Below are 24681 nucleotides of genomic sequence, written 5' to 3'. Positions count from 1 at the left end.
AAAGGGGAGTTTACGGCCAAGACTAGTCTTGGGCCGTAAACACCTAAGAAATATTCCAAAATGCCCCTAAAACTCCACATAAGGCCTTCATAAATTTATCTAAGATGTAGGAGTGTGTTTTGGACCATTTAACACATCATTTTGAAGAACAAAATGGAGTTTACGGCCCAAGCACAAGCCTGGACCGTAAACTCCCCAAAATGTCCCTAAATGAGGGTTTAAACTCTCCAAATTGGTTCAAAACACTTGCTAGTAATTTAGGGAGGTGATTAAAGGCCTTATTTTGCAACTTAGGAGGACCACATGAGTTTACGGCCAAGCCTTGGGGGCTTACGGCCGTAAACTCCCAAGGAGTGGCCTTTGGGCCGTAAAATCCAAGGGAGTGAGCTCATGGGTTCCCCCGTAAACCTTTCTTGGCCTTGTACCACTCCCGGGAACCCCTTCTAGGCCCTAAAACTCCGAATTAATGCTAGAATGCCTAAATACTTTAATGAAAAGCATAAAATGATTAATTTCTTGTAAAATACATATTTCATATGACATTAGGATCCTAAAAAGGTGCTCAAGTCGTTATTTGGTACCAAACGCTCAACCGACACTTTTACCCGATTCACCCGATTTACGCGATTTTAGGTGAGTTCATACCCCTTTAATGAACCTTTCAAATGTTTTATATGTTTTAGGGGGGGGGGGGGGATACAAGTCGATTATACATGTTTATGGAAAGTTATACAGAACGATTTTCCACGATACGAGAATTAATCACATGTGATTCACTATCGTTAGTTCAAATCACATGTGATTTATCACTATGCCTTATAAACATATTTATACGTTTTCAAAACTATTTTGGACAAACAAGCAAGATTTTAAATGTTATTTTGGAAAATACTTTTATTAAATCGATCTCCTTATAAAATGTAACCACACTAATATATTTATATAAGTAAGACTTGGAGGACTTAGGACCGATACCTCGCCTTATTTCCTGTTCTTGTTTGATTGTGGGCTTAGGGTAGTAGTTATCCGTTCGACTGTCGTTGATTTCTTAGTTATATAACTTGTATATTAGTGTGGGACACGAATATTTCTCCTTTCACTATATGCTAAAGTCACTAACATGACAAAAACCATCCACACTAAGTTAACTATAATAGGTATAGTTAATGCTACTACTGCTACTACTCACAATAGCCACTACTCTCTACACTATAATACTCACTATTACCGAACAATACACTAGTACGAGAATACACTATGATTCATACTAAAAGATTACTACACTATAACAAAAGAGAAAACACTAAATAGATGATAACACACTAACCCACTACGAGATACTCTATTCACTACCTACTACGCCCAGAGTTTTCCAACAGGAAGACGACACTACATGTATAGATCTATACGGGGCATACGCTATTACATCCCGACTGTTAATTTCAGTCCGCGCCATGCAGGCCCAGGGATGCCACTACTTCACTATACTGTGCATGACTGGGAAGGTCATGGGATCCTCTATTATCCTCACTATCAGTAATATACAAGGAATACACTATAACCACACTAAAATACTACACTAAATGCTAAACTACATCCCGAAGTAAGTAAGTATCTATCACTAAAGGAAGCTTGCACCTCTATCACTGACTACAGGCTTAACCTATTCTATCACATTACTATTTGGAGATTTGCTAATATACTTTTACAATAAACTGTTTTAAAAAATGAAGAATGCATACTTTTTCATAGATTTTCTTTTACAATATATTTTCTAGAAAATATAGGATTTTCTAGGTTTTCTACTGCTTAAGAATGTAAATTGCACATTTTTCGTACTAAGGGTTCTAATGCTTTATATACAAAAACTCACACTAAACTCTTATGAACTCACCAACTTTATGCTGATATTCGTTTTCAAAATAACTTGTATCCTCAGGTCAAAGATAGACAGGTACAGACGCAACATTTTTGGAGAAGGTGGAGCATACAAGACCCATCTCTTATTTTTGATTTACTTTTGGTGTTTGTTGAACAATATAAAACACGCTTGTAATTAAATTCACTATGTAAATGCAATGGTTGTATGTTTCTTGTTTGCTATTATACAATTGTGATGATACTGTACATGACGTCCTCCACCCCGAAACGTATTCCGCCGTTATCGGTTTTGGGGTGTGACAATTGTGCTGAATGATGAAAAAAAGTAATAATTCAATAAAAAATAAATTAAAAAAATTAATAATCCAATAAAGAAATAAAGAGGCGGGGTTTGGTGTATAATTGTCTTCCCAGCCCATTCAGCCAGAAAGATATTATTTTGGGACTTTCTGGGAAAGACCCCTTCTTTTGTGCAAATCAAACAGTCTTTCCGGTCCATTCAGCCAGAAAGATCTGTTTGGACCTGGAAAGATGCGTATCAAACAGGGCCTTACTTATATAAATATATTGATGTAGATATGGTTTAGGAACAAAAGAAGTTTAAAAGAGTTTGGAAATAGTTTTATAACAATTTAACATGAAAAATGAGTTTGATAAATGTTAAAGTAGTTTTGTTAGCAAAGCAGTTAAAAGTATAGAAAATCCTTTTGGTTGCAAGCTATAAATCACATGTGATTGATACTATAACTTGTTGGATTCAACTTGTATCCCCCTCCCATAAAAGCATTTAAATACATTTAAAAGGTCGATTAAGGGGTATGAACTCACCTGTAGTGAGTAGATTTGATGGAAGTGTCGGGTAGGATGCTAGGTGTCAAGTGAGGACTTGAACACACACACGGATCCTATGTAACATGTAGTGATACATAAATGTATCTAATTAGTTATTTAATCACTAATTTAGTAAGTAAAGACACTCTAAGACATGAAAACAGTTTGCTTCAAGTGCTAAGAGTGTTAAGGGATGTAACTAAGGAGTGTATGGCCTCACTATGGAGTTTACACTTCAAATGGTCACCCCTATGTGTGTTTACGGTTGGAGGACCATTTCCCCCATGAGTTTACAGCCGTAAACTCATGGGAATGGTGTGTTTGAGTGTTTTAAGATCTCAACTTCACAAAGAAGGGTTATATGTTCGAATCAAAGGCTTAGGAAGTGGTTAGGGCTCGAAATGGCACCTTTGGAGTTTGCGGCCTTTGGACCACTCCATGGGAGTTTACGGTCGTAAACCCTTGGGTTCACGGCCATAAACTCTTGGCCACTTCATCCTTTTTGTGTTTTGTGGTTCTTAGATCATGCATGCAAGTTTCTAGCCCCTTGACCAAGTATTAGAAGGTGTTAGGGGCATCAAAACACCCTTTGGGGGTGTTTACGGTTTTGGGAGATCCCCAAACCGTAAACTCATGTTCTTGGGGGGGGGGGGGTTTTGGTGTTTAGTCCATCGATTATCAAGTATACTAAGCAAACAACTAGCTAGGAGGAGTATACTTACTTATACGAAGCTTGTAAGAGTGTTTAGGACCTAAAAACACTAGTGTGTTCTTGGTTTTTTGAAGATTACTTGAAGATCTATGTAAAAATCGAAAATCCATGGATGAAATGATGTAAAAACACTAGATTAAGTGTTGTTGGAAAGAATCTAGGAAGGAAACACTTACATTTTGGCGGATTTGAAGATATGAACTTATGATACTTGAGAGAAAAAGTGGTGGGTGTTCTTGAACTTGAAGGTGGGAAGTGTAAAGTGAGGAATGGTGGGTAAACTCATGCTATATGTATGAGTTCTTGGAAAAATGGTGTTTACGGCCCAAACACCTCTTGTTTGGCCGTGAACACCTAGCTAAGGTGTTGGATTGTTTTGCTCGTTACACCTCACTAATAACGACACTTCCTTTTTTTTAATCGTTTGATGAAAAATAAAATAAAACACCAAACGGACTTAAATCCCGCCAAAAATGTACTGAAATGTTTTTGACTAATATTTGAAGTGTTTGACTGTGGAAATTATACAAATGAAAATTTCGGGTTGTCACATCATCCCCCCGTTAGAGGGAATTTCGTCCTGAAATTAGAGTTCAAACAATTAAGTTATTACACAATAACTAAGCAAAAAGATGAGGATATTTAAGTTTCATTTGATCTTCGCGCTCCCAAGTGAACTCCGGTCCTCTCTTGACATTCCAACAAACCTTCACAATTGGGATGCAGCTTTGTTTCGTTTGTTTGACCTTTCGGTTCATAATCTCCACAGGTTCTTCCACGAAGTTGAGGCTCTCGTTGAGCCTAGGACCACAAAATACAAAGGAAATGTTGTGCCCAAGGGTTTACGGCCATAAACCCTAGTGTTTACGACCGGTAAACTCCCAAGGAGTGGTCCAAGGACCGCAAACTCCAAGGGAGTACTCCTTTTGAACCCTAATCACTTCACAAGCCTTGGATTTGATCTTAGAACCCTTCCTAGTGATGCAAGAGACCTTAAAGCACACAAATACACCCCTCCCATGAGTTTACGGCTGTAAACTCATGGGGGAATTGGTCCCTCAACCGTAAACTCACCTAAGATGGGTATTTGAGGAGTAAACTCCATAGTGAGGCCATACACTCTTTAGAAGCAACCCCTAGCATTCCTTGCACTTGTAACAAAGTGTTTTCATGCACTAAAGGGCCTTTACTTACTAAATTGGTGATAAAATGACTAATTAGACCCATCATGTGCCACTATATGTTACATAGGATCCGTGGGCGTGTTGAAGTCCTCACTTGACACCTAGCATCCTAGCCGACATTCCATCCACTCCACTCGCTGCAGGTGAGTTCATACCCCTTAATTAACCTTTCAAATGTTTTTAAATGCTTTTATGGGGGGGGGGGGGGGGAATAGAAGTTGAATCCAACAATTTATAGTATCAATCACATGTGATTTGTAGCTTACAATCATAAAGGATATGTATACTTTTAACCGTTCTGCCAATCAAAACTGCTTTCAATCTTTTCAAATTCATTTTCATGATAATTTGTTATGAAAACTATTTTCAAATTCTTTTAAAACTTCTTATGTTTCTAAAATATATCCACACCAATATATTTATATAAGTAAGACTTGAAGGACTTAGGACTGATAGCTCGCCTTATTTCCTATTGTTGTTTGATTGGGGTCTTAGGGTATATTGTTATATGTCCGACTGTCGTTGAATTCTTAGTTATATATAGTATGTATTTCTGTTGGATATGAATACCTTCACTCAGTTCAATACTTATGAGTATCCAAGAATGACTGCAACATGCCAGTTAACTATAATAGGTATAGTTAAGGTTTACCACTCCTCACTACCATTACTATGATACTTACCACGGTTAGTGCTATTATGAGTCGCTACATATTAAGTACTATACAGGAAGAATACTATATGTTATACAAAAGAACACTAAATACATTATACTGAGAAGCACACTATACACTAATACAAGAGAACATACTAAAATAGAATGTGAGACACTATCTCTCTATACGACAGTTTACTGCGCCTTCACCGTGTAACCTTAGTCTCCTGGAGGGAGAGCGGGCTCTACGTGTATAGATCTATATAGGGCGGACACTCACACATCCCGACTGCTAGCTACAGTCTGAGCCGACTAGGCCCAGGGATGATAACATGCTACCACACTATGTATGACCTGGAGGGTCATGATACATTCAATCGCCTATCCGCCTGATTACATACAGATTCACATTCGGAACCCTAAATTAACAAATTATGAAATAAAGGTAAAGTAGACTCCCCGAGGTGTATTAAATACATATCACTACCTAAAGTCTGCGGTTAATTACCATCCAGTCGGCAGTAACACTGCTGGAATAATACATTATTTTCCTATTTACTTTGTTCAAACGAGGTCCAAACTATATTTTTATAATTAAGAGTCTAATTGGGAAAACTTTTACACACTCAAAGGATCAAACCTACAAGTAACCAAGTCTTGGCAGAAAACTACTTTTATTAGAAAATATAGGATTTTCTAGAGATTCACACTATTTTCAAACTTGATAACAACTTTCATGTTACACGATTGTAAACACTTTTATACAAGCAATGACACTAAATTCTTATGAACTCACCAGCTTTAAGCTGATACTCGTTTTCAAAATAACTTGTATTTTTTGGTCGGGAATAGACAGGTACAAATGTAGTTTTTGAGAAGACGGAGCACATACAAGACTCCTCTTTATTTTTTATTATACTTTTTGGTGTCTACAAACTGTACACAACATGCTTGTATTATAATTTCTATATTAACGAAGTGGATGTTGTTGCTTGTTTTTACTAGACATTGTTATGATACTGTACATGACGTCCTCCACCCCAGAACGTATTCCGCCGTTCTCGATTTTGCGGTGTGACATGCGTACATTTCTATTGTGGAACTCAAGAATTAAACAATGCTCATTAAAGCTTTGCTAAATTGCAAAGACTACTTCTATTGTGGAACTCAAAAATTAAACAATGCTCATCAATGCTTTGCTAAATTGCAAAGACTTCCAATGTGGAACCCACGAATGAAACAATCTCATCAAAGCTTTGCTAAATTGCATGGACTTCTATCGTGGAACTCAAGAATCAAACAATTTTCATCAAAGCTTTGCTTAAATTGCATAGACTTCTATTGTGGAACTCAAGAATTAAATGATGCTCATCAAAACTTTGCTAAATTGCATAAACTTCTACTGTGGAACTCAAGAATTAAACAATGCTCATCAAAGCTTTGCTAAATTGCGAAGACTATATTTATTGTGGAACTCAATAATTAAACAATGCTCATCAAAGCTTTGCTAAATTGCATAGAATTCTAATGTAGAACTCAATAATGAAAAAATGCTCATCAAAGCTTTGCTGATATTGTAGAGACTTCTGTAGTGGAACTCAAGAATTAAACAATGCTCTTCGGAGCTTTACTAAATTGCGAAGATGACTTTTATTGTGGAACTCAAGAATTAAACATTAGTTATCAAAGCTTTGTTAAATTGCATTGACTTCTAATGTGGAACTAAATAATGAAATAATGCTCATCAAAGCTTTGCTTAAATTGCATAGACTTCTATTGTGGAACTCAATAATTAAACAATGCTCATCAAATCTTTGCTAAATTGCAAAGACTACTTATATTGTGGAACTCAAGAATTAAACAATGCTCATCAATGCTTTGCTAAAGTGCATAAACTTCTAAGGTGGAACACAAGAATGAAACAATGCTCATCAAAGCTTTGCTAAATTGCATAGACTTATATTGTGGCACTCAAGAACCAAACAATGCTCATCAAAGTTTTGCTTAAATTGCATAGACTTCTATTTTGGAACTCATGAATTAAAAGATGCTCATCAAAGCTTTGCTAAATTGCATAGATTTCTTTTTTGGATCTCAAGTATTAAACAATGATCATCAAAGCTTTGCTTAAATTGCATAGACTTCTATTGTGGAAATCAAGAATTAAACGATGCTCATCAAAGCTTTGCTAAATTGCATGGACTTCTAATGTGGAACTCAAGAATGAAACAATGCTCGTCAAAGCTTTGCATAAACTGCATAGATTTCTATTGTGGAAGTCAAGAATAAAGAAATGCTCATCAAAGCTTTGCTAAATTTCAAAGACTACTTCTATTGTGGAAATTAAGAATTAAATAATGCTCATCAAAGCTTTGCTAAATTTTGTAGACTTCTAATGTGGAACTCAAGAAATAAACAATGTTCTTCAAGCATTGCTTAAATCGCATAGACTTATATTGTGGAACTCAAGAATTTTACAATGCGCATCAAAGCTTTGCTAAATTGCGATGACGACATCTATTGTGGAACTCAAGAATTAAACAATGATCATCAAAACTTAGCTAAATTCCATAGACTTCGAATGTGGAACCCAATAATGAAACAATGCTCATCAAATCTTTGCTTAAATTGCATACACTTCTATTATAGAACTCAAGAATTAAACAATGCTCATTAAATCTTTTTTCTAAATTGCAAAGACTACTTTTATTGTTGTGACAACCCAAAAATTTCCATTCGGTAAAACCATCCACTACAATTGAAGTCAAATCTGTATCAACTAACTATTAAACTTTTGGGATAAGTTTGAGTGTTTTAAGGTTAGTGCTCCAGAGGATATCAGGAGAGAGGATACACTAGGGTTTAATATGTTGCAATAAGTGCCCAAACCTTCAAGAGTTTGGAATATTACAGTCCAAAAATGGTATTCGGACCAAAAACCCTTAAGGCTATATAAAGAAAATTTAGCCATTTTGGATTCATTTGTTACATTTCTAGCTAGAGAAAAGTCGATTTTCCAAAAATGGTATTCGGACCAAAAACCCCAACTGTGAGTACTTCAACCTAGAGTGTATATAAGTGTGTTATATGCCTTCCTAACATGAAAATCAAGCCAAAACAACAGGATTTGGGAGTTTACCGCCCAAGAACATCTTGGAGAGTAAACTCCTTTATAAGGGCCAAAGTGTGCCCAATGTCCCTCCAAGCCTTGGGACTAAACCTAGGGACTACCATTACTTGTTTTAGACCCCCAAAACATTAAGAAACAAGGCAAGAAGTGAGTTCACGGCCAAGGAAGTTCTTGGGTCGTGAACTCCATTTTAGGGTGTCAAAATGCCCTAAATGCCACCCTTAAGCCAAGAGACTAGCATAGCTTTTTACGTTGATGTGTCTAAGACCCAAAACAACCAAATTACCAACACCCACAAGTGTTTACGGCCACAAACACATGACCAAATGGTCTATGGGCCGAAAACTCAAGTTAGGGGTGTTTTGATGCCACAAACACTTCCACGGGCTTAGGCATGAATTTAGAATGCTTCTTTATGACCTTTAGGAACCTCATAAGAATATTTGGCCATGATTTTATGGTAGTAAACTCATTTGGGCCGTGAACACCCCAAAAGTGCCAAAAGAAGTGGTCTTTCTCATCCTAGGGTAGAGCTAATGTCCCTAAATCACCCCCTAGACTTCAAACTTGCACTAACCCATGAGTAACCATGAGTTTACGGTCGTAAACTACCTTGGGCCATGAACTCATGGTAGTAAACTCATATAAGTGCCTTTATACCTTCCTATGTTGAATCACATGTGATTCCAACACTTGGTTAAGGTGTTTCCTAGTCCCAGAAGGTGTTTCCTTTCATATAGTTGTTGTAAACAATATATTCATGTCAATATGTGTCCTTATATGTCATTTAGGACTTATTGTGTCTCGGGACTTCATTCGTGGAACTTCTCATCCTTACACGCATACCCGTTTGAATCACCCACATCAGGTGAGTTCATACCCCGTAATGAATCTTTTAACTATTTTAATTGTTCTAAGGGGGGAATACAAGTTAAACACAATGATAATTGTGTAAATGTTTGTTATAAACATCTTTCAAAATGTTACTTATGTTATTTATAAGTTGTTAAAACATTTCAAAACTCTTTTAAAGGTTATGTTACTTTATAGTTATACAAAACTCCATTTTTAAAGTATAAGCATAACTTGTTAGTAGGGATGAGATTTCGAACCGGAAAACCGGACCGGAACCGGAACCGAACCGGAACCGGACCCGTTAGAACCGGAATATATAGAACCGGGTCCGGTTCCGGGTTTAAAAATTGGCTTTATCTGGGTTCCGGGTAATCCGGGTTTGGGTCCATTGGGTCCGGGTAAACCGGGTCTAAAATCCGGAACCGGTTTTTGGAACCGGAACCACTTTTAGGGCCGGAACCACTTTTTATGAAACGTTTACAAGATGCATATCTTATTCGTTTCAACTCCAATTGACATACGTTTTTTTCCAACATGTAGTTTAGAGTTTGTACATGATTCTAGACTATAAATTTGTTATTTTTAGTTTTATATTCATTGACTTACAGTCCTCAAAAGTTGAGATACCAAAGCTGAAAGTTTTTAGTTTTTTTGTATTCGGTGAAAGTTTTAAAACATGCATATCTAATTCGTTTGAAGTCGGATTGACATGTGGTTTTTTCCAACTTCTAGTTTACAGTTTGTACATGAGTTTAGACTATAATTTTGTCATTTTTGTTTTAACATTCAATGATTTACAGTCCTCCGAAGTCGGGATATCAAAACTGAAAATTTTCAACTTTTCGGCTATTTGTTTTTGTACTTTGTATTATGTGAAAATATTAACACAAGTATATCTCATTCGTTTAAATTCGGATTGACATGCGGGTTTTTCAGAGTGTATTTTAGAGTTTGTACATGATTTTAGACTCTAATTTTGTTAATTGTGGTTTCGTATTCAATAAGTTACAGCCCCCCAAAGTCGGGATATCAATATGAAAATTTTCAAAGTTCAACCCACTAAGTAGTAAGTAATTACCAAAAAATTCCGGTTTTTTTGGGTTTTCCGGGTCTAAACCCACTTTATCCGGTTCCAACCTACCCACTTTGATGTTTCCGGGTTTTCTGGTTCTAGACCCACTTTACCCGGAACCATACCCAGAACCGAACCGGAACCGGTTCCTATATACCGGTCCGGTTTCCGGTTCTATAAAATCCCGTTAACCGGTTCCGGGTTTTTCGGGTCCGGGTCCATCCGGTCCAGGTTTGGACCCACTTTCATCCCTACTTGTTAGATAAATGAGTCTTTTCAGTAACAATCCAGTGGAACATTAGTAAGCTATTATAGGTATAGTTTAAGAGAATGCCATTCATTACTTCTAGTACAATGAAGCACACACAGAACAGAACAGAACATAACACAACAGAACAGAACATAATAAGGTGCTATAGCATGGAACAATTTCAGGATCTAACTATACCAATGAATCACAACGCATTGTGGTAGTTATATTGGGTATACGTGATCACATAACTTTAATGAGGATAACGTGGCCTAGCAACTCGTTGCGAAAGTCAACCTTGATTTCCAGAATCTCTCGTTGGGAGAACGTTTAGTATGGGAATTTCTTATCACATTATGACCTTAATAAAACACATATGTTTTTAGGTTGTTAGTACCTCCGTATGTCAGTATAAACGACATCAGGGTACTCATTTCTCCCATTACTTTCATAAAGTGTCGGTAACACTTGAAGGTTGATCTATTGTCTAATCGAGATAGGTTATAAACTAGGGAGAATGTACTTTTCAGTTGACAAAGGAACAGTAGAGTCTTGGTAGAAGACTGCTTTCATTACAGTAGAGTCTTGGTAGAAGACTGCTTTCATAACAATAGAGTCTTGGTAGAAGGCTACTTTAAAAGTTAGGACCATGATGCTAGCTTTATGATTCCTTAATGTATACACTATAGACTACGTATATGCCAATAGATTCCGACAGCTAATAGGATGTGTGCCTTCACTTCATTTCCTGTTCTCGTTTGATGTGGTCTTGAACCGAGTTCCCCCAATCTATTATCTATCTGAATATATATATATATATATATATATATATATATATATATATATATATATATATATATATATATATATATATATGCTTAGTATACATTAACTCATCATAAGGGTACCAAGTATGGATCAGGTTATAACACAGAGTCAAAGCACAGTTTTTTTTCTAGGACAAAACTTCTTATCAAAGTCAGTGTTTTTGATAGACAAAACTTGAGATTTCCCAGAAAGGGCTTAATCCATTTTATTAAGCAGTACAGTTTTAAAAGACTTTAAGTGAGTTAACTCTATAATACCTTAGTTTATACACCATGTTTATATATAGAACTAATATCCGATAGATAGTTAAATGTGTGTTTTCCCCCGACGTCCTGTTCTCGTTGGATTGTGGGCTTAGGGCAGATTCCCCCAATTAACTATCTACCCGATATCAGATTATGTATAGCAGTATAAACAAAGATATTATAAAAGTAATCACCGTAGTCATTATTTTACTATAAGAAATATAGGTTTTCTTAAAAGAACTCTCCATTAGATATAAAGGAACCATTACAAATAACTCCATGAGTAACAAGTGAATACACCAAGGTTATATATGACAACGATCTAACAACCAATGGAATGTGTGCTATCCGCCTTACTTACTGTTCCCCGTTGGGTTGTGAGTTTAGGCCAGATGCGCACAATCCATTGTTTGTTTACTCTAAGTATAAATATAACTTGGACCCACTTAGTACGCATAGAAAGGCTTGTAGTGTCTTTTACTTAACTTCCATTAAAGTAGGAAATATAGGATTTTCTAGAGGAACAGGCGAACTTTTCAAAACAGAACTTACAGCGTACAATACTTTTACATATACATTTTCAAACAACACTTTACAGCTTACTCACATCACTAAAATCTTATGAACTCACCAGCTTAATTGATGATCAACTCTTTCAAATAACTTGTATTCTCAAGAGACTATTAGACAGGTGCTCGTGCTGGGGATTCAGAAGGTGGAGCATAATAGCTTCAAGTCTTGTTTTGTTATTTGTTTATGACCTCTATGTTTTGTGAACACATACATTGTAAACACTTTCTTTCTAAATGAAATGGTTGTTCATTACTTGCTTACCATATACATATCTCGTGATACTTGACATGACGTCCTCCACCCCCGAACGTTTCCGCCGTTCCGGTTTTGGGGTGTGACAATTGTGAATCTCAAAAAATAAACAATGCTCATCAATGCTTTGATAAATTGCATAGACTTCCAATATGGAACCCAAGAATGAAACATTCTTCATCAAATCTTTGCTAAATTGCATAGATTTCTATTGTGGAACTCAAGAATCAAACAATTTTTATCAAAGCTTTGCTTAAATTGCATAGACTTCTATTGTGGAACTCAAGAATTAAACAATGCTCATCAAAGCTTTGCTAAATTTCATAGACTTCTAATGTGGAACTCAAGAAATAAACAATGCTCTTCAGAGCATTGCTTAAATCGCATAGACTTCTATTGTGGAATTCAAGAATTTTAGAATGCTCATCAAAGCTTTGCTAAATTGCAAATACGACATCTGTTGTGGAACTCAAGAATTAAACAATGATCATCAAAACTTTGCAAAATTCCATAGACTTCTAATGTGGAACCCAAGAATGAAACAATGTTCATCAAATCTTTGCTTAAATTGCATACACTTCTATTGTGGAACTCAAGAATTAAATAATGCTCATTAAATCTTTTTACTAAATTGCAAAGACTACTTCTATTGTGAAACTTAAAAAATAAACAATGATCATCAATGCTTCGCTAAATTGCATAGACTTCCAATATGGAACCCAAGAATGAAACAATCCTCATCAAAGCTTTGCTAAATTGCATAGACTTCTATTGTGGAACTCAAGAATCAAACAATTTTTATCAAAGCTTTGCTTAAATTTCATAGACTTCTATTGTGGAACTCAAGAATTAAACGATGCCCATCAAAGCTTTGCTAAATTGCATAGACTTCTACTATGGAACTCAAGAATTAAACAATGCTCATCAAAGCCTTGCTAAATTACGAAGACTACATCTATTGTGGAACTCAAGAATTAAACAATGCTCATCAAAGCTTTGCTAAATTGCATAGAATTCTAATGTGGAACTCAATATTGAAACAATGTTCATCAAAGCTTTGCTGAAATCGCATAGACTTCTGTTGTGGAACTCAAGAATTAAACAATGCTCTTCGAAGCTTTGCTATATTGCGAAGACAAATTTTAATATGGAAACCAAGAATTAAAAAATGGTTATCAAAGTTTTGTTAAATTGCATTGACTTCTAATTTGGAACTAAAGCATGAAATAATGCTCATCAAAGCTATGCTTAATTTACATAGACTTCTATTGTGGAACTCAAGAATTAAACAATGCTCATCAAAGCTTTGCTAAATTGCATAGACTTCAAAGGTGGAACCCAAGACTGAAACAATGCTCATCAAAGCTTTGCAAAATTGCATAGACTTATATTGTGGAACTCAAGAGTAAAACAATGCTCATCAAAGTTTTGCTTAAATTGCATAGACTTCTATTTTGAAACTCATGAATTAAAAGATGCTCATCAAAGCTTTGCTAAATTGCATAGACTTCTAATGTGGAACCCAAGAATGAAACAATGCTCATGAAAGCTTCACTAAATTGCATAAACTTCTATTGTGGAACTCAAGAATCAAACAATGCTCATCAAAGTTTTTGTTAAATTGCATAGACTTCTATTGTGGAAATCAAGAATTAAACAATGCACATCAAAGCTTTGCTAAATTGCATAGACTTCTAATGTGGAACACAATAATGAAACAATGCTCGTCAAAGCTTTGCTTAAACTGCATAGACTTCTATTGTGGAAGTCAAGAATAAATGGTCATCAAAGCTTTGCTAAATTAAGAAGACTACTTCTATTATGGAACTCAAGAATTAAACAATGCTCATCAAAGCTTTGCTAAATTGCATAGACTTCTAATGTGGAACTCAAGAAAATAAACAATGCACATCAAAGCATTGCTTGAATTGCATAGACTTCTATTATGGAAGTCAAGAATTTTACAATGCTCCTCAAAGCTTTGCTAAATTGTGAAGACGACATATGTTGTGGAACTCGAGAATTAAACAATGATTATCAAAACATTGCTAAATTCCATAGACTTCTAATGTGGAACTCAAGAATCAAACAATGCTCATCAAAGCTTTGCTTAAATTGCATACACTTCTATTGTGGAACTCAAGAATTAAACAATGCTCATTCAAGCTTTGCTAAATTGCAAAGACTACTTCTATTGTGGAACTCAAAAATTAAACGATGCTCATCAATGCTTTGCTAAATTGCATAGACTTCCAATGTGGAACCCACGAATGAAACAATCCTCATCAATGCTTTGCTAAATTGCATAGACTTCTATTGTGGAACTCAAGAATTAGATGATGTTCATCAAAGCTTTGATTAAATTGCATAGACTTCTATTGTAGAACTCAAGAATTAAACAATGCTCATCAAAGCTTTGCTAAAATGCAAAGACTACTTCTATTGTTGAACTCTAGAATTAAACGATACTCATCAATGCTTTGCTAAATTGCATAGACTTCTAAAGTGGAACCCAAGAATGAATAAATGCTCATCAAAGCTTTGCAAAATTGCATAGACTTATATTGTGGAACTAAAGAATCAAACAATGCTCATCAAAGTTTTGCTTAAATTGCATAGACTTCTATTTTGGAACTCATGAATTAAAAGATGCTCATCAAAGCTTTGGTAAATTGCATAGACTTCTAATGTGGAACCTAAGAATGAAAAATGCTCATGAAAGCTTCGCTAAATTGCATAGACTTCTATTTTGGAACTCAAGAATCAAACAATGTCATTAAAGTTTTGCTTAAATTGCATCGACTTCTATTGTGGAAATCAAGAATTAAACGATGCTCATCAAAGCTTTGCTAAATTGCATAGAATTCTAATGTGGAACTCAAGAATGAAAAAATGCTCATCAAAGCTTTGCTTAAACTGCATAGACTTCTATTGTGGAAGTCAAGAATAAATGCTCATCAAAGCTTTGCTAAAGTGCGAAGACTACTTTTATTGTGTAACTCAAGAATTAAACAATGCTCATCAAAGCTTTGCTAAATTTCATAGACTTCTAATGTGGAACTCAAGAAATAAACAATGCTCATCAAAGCATTGCTTGAATTGTATAGACTTCTATTATGGAACACAAGAATTTTACAATGCTCATCTAAGCTTTGCTAAATTGCGAAGACGACATCTGTTGTGGAACTCAAGAATTAAACAATGATCATCAACACTTTGCTAAATTCCATAGACTTCTAATGTTAAACTCGAGAATGAAACAATGCTCATCAAAGCTTTGCTTAAATTGCATACACTTCTATTGTTGAACTCAAGAATTAAACAATGCTCATTAAAGCTTTGCTAAATTGCAAAGACTACTTCTATTGTGTAACTCAAAAATTAAACAATGCTCATCAATGCTTTGCTAAATTGCATAAACTTCCAATGTGGAACCCACGAATGAAACAATCGTCATCAAAGCTTTGCTAAATTGCATAGACTTCTATTATGGAACTTAAGAATCAAACAATTTTTATCAAAGCTTTGATTAAATTGCATAGACTTTTATTTTTATAACTTGTAGTTATATTCTAAAATACATCATTATCCAGAGCACTTAAGCCCCATTGTATTTCTAGCTGTATATCTTTTATCAGTTGATATACTTTGTTCACTATAAACAATGCTCTGATACCAATCTATCACACCCCAAAACCGGAACGACAGAAACGTTCAGGGGTGGAGGACGTCATGTTTTAGTATCACGAGATATGTATATGGTAAGCAAGTAATGAACAACCATTTCATTTCGAAAGAAAAGTGTTTACAATGTGTGTGTTCACAAAACATAGAATTCATACACAAATAACAAAACAAGACTTGAAGCTATAATGCTTCATCTTCTGAATCCCGAGCACGAGCACATGTCTAATAGTCTCCTAAGAACACAAGTTATTTGAAAGAGTTGATCAGCAATTAAGCTGGTGAGTTCATTAGATTTTAGTGATGTGAGTGAGCTGTAAAATGTTGTTGAAAATGTATATGTAAAAGTGGTGTAAGTTGTAAGTTCTGTTTTGGAAAGTTCGCCTGTTCCTCTAGAAAATCCTATATTTCCTACTTGAATGAAAGTTAAGTAAAATTACACTACAAGCCTTTCTATGGGTACTAAGTGGGTACAAGTTATATAAGACTCAGAGTAAACAAGCAATCGATTGTGCGCATCTGTAACAACCCGAAATTCATATCCCTAAATGTAACCCTTCTCGCGACTCGTTCCGATCATCCAATCGCCGTTTCCGATTTCGTTTCCGTTTCCGGCCTTTTATTAAGTCGTTATTGTGGGTTTTATTTTATGACTTAATGAGTGTCTTAATACCCTTAGAACTCATTCTAACACCTCATATTAATGATCGGAACATTTCTAGAATCAACCATATCGAGTTACGACAAATTGGCCGGGTGCGACCAAAAGCCCCGTCTAACGCCGGTATCGGGTAGAATTCTACCGTGTCCCGAACTTGGACACTATTTAAAGTGATCCAAGTCTCCATTTTGAAGCTTTTGCTCCATTTTACAACTATCACTCCAACCTCTCTCCTCAAACTAGATTTAACGGTCATAATCTCAAGTTTAAGGCTTCAAATCACCAAGGTACCTTCCCTAATTTGTTATGCAACCTCTCTAGCCTTTAAATTCGAGTTTAAACCATGGATTAGGACCATTATCATGAGTTTACGGCCTAAGAACAGTCCTAGGCCGTAAACTCATATAAATAGGGTTTTTGGAGCAACAAAACCCTTCCAAACCACAATTAGACCTTGAATATGGCTAGATGACTTTATGAAATGGAACTAGAATGCCTCAAACCATGATTTAAAGCCTTATATATGAGTTTATGGCCCTGGAAGGTGCCTAGGCTGTAAAAACATATTTAAAGGGGTTTTAAGCCATTTAACCCTTCCAAGACACAAACAAGACTTAGATAAGACTTTTAGAATATTGGAAATGGACCTAGAACACCTTAGACATGAATTTTGAGGGGTTTGTATGAGTTTACGGCCAAGGCATGTGCTTGGGCCGTAAACTCCTCAATCAAGGGTGTAAACTCAATTTCAAGGTGTTAGAAAGCCATCCAACACCACCAAAAGCCTTAGAATAAATCATAGGACCAACCAAAAATAGTTTAAGGGCTTTAAACACATCAAAACTCTTCATTTGAGAGTTTACGGCCATAGAAGGTGCTCCATGGCCTTAAACTCCTAAAAGTATGCCAATTTGTGCCCAAAAATCAATTCAAGGCTTGTAGGAATTTCTAGAATCACATGTGATTAACTTTGGGACCTTAGAAACACTTATTCAAGGGAATATGAGAGTTTACGGCCATAGGCTCCATGCCAAGGCCGTAAACTCCCTTAAGGGTGTTATTTGATGTAATAAATAAATTCCAAGCCTTAGGAAAAATTATTCCAAGCATTTCCAAGTGATATTAGCCATTTGTGACCCATTAAGCTCCATAACCCTTGCCAACATGAGTTCACGGCCGTGAACTCATGTGTGGGTAGTGTTTAGGCCGTAAACTCATTTAGGAAGTTTACTCTTGGGGAGTAAACTCAAATCCCAAGTCCCTCGCTTCAATTCCCGTCCGTAGATGTCACCCGGGTCACTCCAAACACCCGTTTTGAGGTGTTTTCGTTCGTTGGAGTGTAACTTCATATCTAATTAGAGTTTGTGAATCTAATTAGATATATTTGTATGCCATTTCCTGTTACATAGGAACCTCGCGTGTTATCAGGCCTCGATTCGACGTTTAGCATCCAAAATCGACACACTTCCGCGTCCGGTGAGTTCATACCCCTACCCTTTTTCAATGGTTTTTCAATGTTTTCAGGGGGGAAAACAAGCAAAAGTACAAGAATATCTTGTACTTAAACTCATGATTTCAGTTAAATGGTTTCATAATTGTACATTTTTATGAATTTAAAACCTTTTAACAAACTATTTTAACTTGCAGAGTTATTTGTTTTAAACTGATTTTCAATTCTTATTACACACTGTTATATCGTATTCTTTACGTTTGATTGTTCACATTTAAAACTGATAGAACATATAAACCATTGTAATGTCTGTAATAAAACACTAAGGTTTGAGTGTAAAAGACAGATACCATTAGAAAACATAAAACATCTACGTCCTTAACAATACACCTAGGCTCGAGTGTGATAGATAAATACCATCATAACACATAAATCACTGTAATGTCCTTAATAATACACCTAGGATCGAGTGTAAAGGACAGTAATCATTAAATAACACCTAGGCTCGAGTGTAATATCCTTAATAATACTCCTAGGATCGAGTGTAAAGGACAGTAATCATTAGATAACACCTAGGCTCGAGTGTAATATCCTTAATAATACACCTAGGATCGAGTGTAAAGGACAGTCATCATTAGATAACACCTAGACTCGAGTGTAATGTCCTTAATAAAACAGCTAGGCTCGAGTGTAAAGGACAGGTATGTTAGGACTTAGCTAGTCGTAGATACTACTTTCCTAGTCGAATAGTAAAGAGTAATCTTAAAGATTGGAGACACGTCCTTGTAACACTTCCATGACACGAGATAGTGGAGGACTAACCCTGTAACCAGAATCTCCGGACGTAGGAGAGCGTGGCTTGAGTGTATAGATCTATACGGGACTGACAATCCCACACCTGGCTGCTAGCTACAGCCGAACCGAAAGGTTCAAGGGTGACGAAAGTCATAGAAAGGATGTTGACCACGACTCGAGTCATATCAGTCTGAGTATGGTTAAGGACTCGCAATCTAGATTATTAACGCTTTAGACTCATTTACTAGCTTTATGTACGTAGTAAAGCTAATGTACGTTCAAGGATGACAGGCACACATACATACACAGTCAGGAAAACATGGGGTTTTCCTGGGGAGAACACTGAACATAACCACAACCGGTAAAGATACACACATACACAGTTAGGGAAACATGGGGTTTTCCTGGGAAGGACACCGAACATAATCAGAATTGGTAATAGTTCACACACACACACACAGTCAGGAGAACATGGGGTTCTTCCTGAGTAACAGTAGTACGTAACTAGAAAAGTGTAACAAGTTAAACAACTAAACTACAATTCACAAGAACAATCATGTTTTCATTGTACATCGTTTACTTTACTTTCGGATTTGGAAACTAACTTTACATAAGAAAATATGGGTTTTTCTTGGATAACCACTTTTTCAGGAAACCTAAGGAACTCGTACATTTTCAGAAAAACTAACCGCTTATGAACTCACCAGCTTTATGCTGATTTTCAAACCGCTTGTATTCTCAGGTTCACATTAGACAGGTACCCGACGATCTCTTTTGGTGAAGAAGAAGTGCGTAGAAGACTCGTTTCGTGTTATTCATATATACTATGTATCACTTGTATAACTTATGCTTTTAAAACAAATGTAAAACTTTTCTATATGTAATGTAATGGTTGTTTACTTTACTTACTATGTACATTGGATTTGATACTCAACGTGGAGTCAACCCCGGAAATGTTTCCGCCTTCGGTTTTCGGGGTGTGACAGCATCTGCCCTAAGCTCACAACCCAACGAGGAACAGAAAGTAAGGCAGATAGCACACATCCCATTGGTTGTTAGATCGTTGACATATATAACCCTGGTGTATTCACTTGTTACTCATGGAGTTAATTGTAATGGTTCCTTGATATTTAATGAAAAGTTCTTTAAGAAAAACTATATTTCTTATAGTAAAAATTGGTGACCACAATGACTACTTTTATAATAGCTTAGTTTATACTGTTATATATAATCTGATATTGGATAGAAAGTTAATTGAGTGAATATGCCCACAACCCAACGAGGAACAGGAAGTAAGGCGGAAAACACACATTTAACTACCTACTGGGTATTAGTTTTATATATAAACATGGTGTATAAACTAAGGTATTATAGAGTTACTTGCCTAAAGTCTTTAAAATTGTACCGGTTTAATAAAATGGATTAAACCCTTTCAGGGAAGTTTCTAGTTTTGTATACCAAAAGTACTGACTTTGGAAAGTATGTTTTGTACTAGAAAACCGAGCTTGACTCTGTGTCCTATAACCTGACCCATACCTGATACCCTTATGATGACTTAATGTATACTAAGCATACATATATCTAGAATCGGGTAGATAATAGATTGAGTGAATCTGTTCCAAGCCCACAACCCAACGAGGAACAGGAAATGAAGCGGAGAGCACACATCCTATTAGCTGTCGAAATCTATTGGTATATATGTATCATGTGGTGTATACATTTAAGGAATCATAAGACTAGCATTATGGTCCTAACTTTTAATCATAGCCTTCTACCAAGGCATCTTCTGTTATGTGCTAGACTCGACTGTTCCGATTATCGAATGTAAAAGTATATTCTCCCTAGTTTATAACTATCTTGACTAGAAAATAGTTCAACTTTCAAGTGGTACTGTCACTTTATGAAAGTAATGGGAAAAGTAAGTACACAGATGTCGTTTATAATGACATGCGGATGTACTAATAACCTAAAAACATATTTGTTTTAATACGGTCATAATGTGAAGGCTAGAACCCCTACTAGACGCTCTCCCTGCAAGAGATTAAGGGAACCAAACGCGACCCCCGCAATTTCTTGCAAGCCGTGTAATTCACATTAAAGTTATATGATCATGTATACCCAATATAACTATCACCTTTGTTTAAAACAATGAGTTAGTGATTCATTGGTATAATTAGATCCGATGTGTGTGTTCTCATGCTATAGCAACTTAACTTGTTTGTTATGTTCTGTTTTGGTATTGTTTGATTCTCTTCATTGTTTGTTTGACTCTTGTATGAACTGAATCCTTGTGTGCTTCATTGTACTAGAAGTAATGAATAACATTCTCCTAAACTATACCTATTATAGTTTACTAATGTTCTACTTGGACTGTTACTGAAAAGACTCGTTTATCTACTAAGTTATGCTTGTATCTTTAAAAACATGGTTTTGTATAACTATAAAGTAACATAACTTTAAAAGAGGTTTGAAATGTTTTGACAACTTATAAATAACATAAGTAACATTTTGAAAGATGTTTGTAACAAACAACTACACAATTATCATTTTGTTCAACTTGTATTCCCCCCCCCCCCCCCTTAAAATAGTTAAAATAGTTAAAAGATTCATTACGGGGTATGAACTCACCTGATGTGGGTGATTCAAACGGGTATGCATGTAAGGATGAGAAGTTCGACGAATGAAGTCCCGAGATACAATAAGTCCTAAATGACATATAAGGACACATATTGACATAGTGTTTATAAACAACTATATGAAAAGGAACACCTTCCGGGACTAGGAAACATCTTGATCAAGTGTTGGAATCACATGTGATTCATCAAAGGGAAGTGAAATGGCACTAAAAGGTGTTTACGGTTTTGAAACCAACTCCATTGGAGTTTACGGTCGTAAACCCATGAGTTTACGGTCATAAACTCATGCTACCTTGACCATTTTGTGTTTTGAAGTCTTACAAGTCATTCTAAGCATTCCTACTTCATGTTTAAGCCTTAGGAAGTGTTTGTGGCATCAATACACTCCTAAATGGAGTTCACGGCCCATGAACCACTTCTCCATGTGTTTACAGTCGTAAACCCATATGGATTATGGTCATTTGATGTTTTCAAGTACTAAGCACATCAAGGTAAGGGTCTAGGTTAGTTTCCAAGGCTTGTGAAGGGACTATGGACATTTTGGCACCCTTTATAGGGTTTACGGTCCAAGAACATCTTGGACCGTAAACACCTTTGATCTTGACTTTCTTGGGTGTTTTCTTGGTCTTTAGAAGTGTAACAAGTCTTATAATACTCTAGGATAGAAGTACTTACTAGGTAGAAGCTTCAAAAGGTGCTAAAAGTCCAAGAACACTAGTGTGTGTTCTTGGTGTTCTTGGTGAAACTAAGAACACTTGAAGATCTACATATATGGAATGATTTCATGGTTTAAATCATGTTAGATCACTAGATTAAGGTAGATATCAACTTATTAGGGCTAGAAACACTTACAAGTTGAAGATCAAGAAGGAAAATTCGGATGCTACTTGAGAGGATTTGAGTTTGGATCTTAAATTTGTGAAAAAGTGATAAAATAACTAAGTCTCCATTATATAGTCATTAGGGTTTACGGTCCAAATACCATTTGGGTCGTAAACTCCAAACTCTTGAAGTTTTTGGAACTTTATTGATGTACAATAAACCCTAGGGCATCCTATCTCCTGTTAACTTCTGAAGCACTAACTTTAAAAACATTCAAACTTATTCCAAAAAGCTTGAAAGTTAGCAGAAACCGTTCCGACTTCTATTGAATTGAATGGTTGTATAGAATAAAAATTTCGAGTTTTCACATCATCCCCCCGTTAGAAGGAATTTCGTCCCGAAATTAGTTTTCTTAGCATTACTACTTGGGTTGCTCTCTTCTGATTGGCAGAATACTCACTCGTAGACTTGGCAACTTTGCCCTTCCGTTCATGATAGGATTCATATTTGGTCCATCTATCATTACCTCGTGTACACAAGTCGTATATAATTAGGGCTAGTTAGACGGTCGAATGTGCGAGTCTGCCCCAGGTCCACAACCCAACGAGGAACAGGAGATAGGGCGGAAACACACATACTAAGTCTGCGTAATCATAATCATATGTGACATCCCGAAATTTCTATTCTGTACAAACATAGCAAGTCAATAGAAGTCAGAACAGTTGCTGTTAATTTTCAGACTTTTTAGAATAAGTTTGAGTATTTCAGGATTTACACTTTAAGAGATATCAGGAGAGAGGATGCACTGGGGTTATTGTGCAACACTGTTATTTCAAAACTCTAAGAAATTAGAGTTTACTGCCAGAATAAAATATTTTCAGCCAAAAACCCTAAATTTGGGAGTATATATATGAGAGTTAGTCATTATTTACACTTTTTCCAAATCTCAAGATCCAAACCCATTTCTCTCTCAAGTATCATCCAAAAGTTTTTCAAGATCTTCAATCTAGTAAGTTTTTCTAGCCTTCTTAAGTTGTTATATGACTTAATCTAGTGTTTTAACACATTTCTAACCGTGAAATCATTCCAAAAGGTTGATTCTTCCATTTACACCAAGAACACCAAGAACATACACTAGTGTTCTTGGACTTTTAGCTCATTTCAAGCTTCCATATAATAAGTACTTCTATCTTAGAGTCTTTTAAAGCTTGTTATACACCTTTACATCAAAGAAAAGTCCCAAGAACACCAAGAACAAGGTGTTCACGGTTCAAGATGTTCTTGAACCGTAAACACCAAATAAAGGTGCCAAAGGGTGCCTTAGTCCTTCACAAGCCTTGGAAACATGTCTAAATCCTTCCTTGATGTGTTTAAGCACATGAAAAGCACCAAAATCTCTCATTTATATGTGTTTACGGTTTGGGGATCTCCCAAAACCATAAACACCCCAAAGTGTGTATAAATGACCCATATTCCTACCTTATGCCTTGAATCAAGACTAGACCTTTACCTTAATGTGTTAAGGACTTGAAAACATCAAAATACAATCATCCATGGGGGTTTACAACCGTAAACCCAATAAGAAATGGTCTTTGGACCATAAATTCCAATTAGGAGTGAATTGGTGCCCTAACTTCTTCCATAGGCTTATACTCAAAGTAGAAAAGCTTCTAGGGACTTTTAAGGCTTCAAACCAACAAATGGTAAAAAGTGTATGAGCTTACAGTCATAAAATCAAGGGTTTACGACCGTAAACTCTTTTGTTAGTGACCACAAAACCGTAAACTCCCTAATGGAGTTTTCCTTGAACCCTTAGCACACTAACCTTTCCCTACAACACTTAGATGCAATCCTTGGGACTTATAACACTTGTATAAGGTGTTTAGTATGTCCTAGGGTGTCTTAAATTTGTTTATTAGTTGTTTAAAGAGTAATTGGATACATATATGTGATATTATATGTTAACTGGGATGATAGAGTGTGTTCAAGTCTTCACTTGACACCTAGCAATCCTACATCTTCAGTTCATCCAAACCACCAACTACAGGTGAGTTCATACCCCCTTAAATTAACCTTTTAAATGTTTTTAAATGTTTATAAATGCTTTATGGTGGGGGATACAAGTTGAATCATGTTTAGTTATTATATCAATCACATGTGATTAA

This window comes from Lactuca sativa, chromosome 5 (genome assembly GCF_002870075.4).
Source record: "Lactuca sativa cultivar Salinas chromosome 5, Lsat_Salinas_v11, whole genome shotgun sequence".
NCBI lineage: Eukaryota > Viridiplantae > Streptophyta > Magnoliopsida > Asterales > Asteraceae > Lactuca > Lactuca sativa.
Note: the sequence above shows the minus strand (reverse complement) of the source record.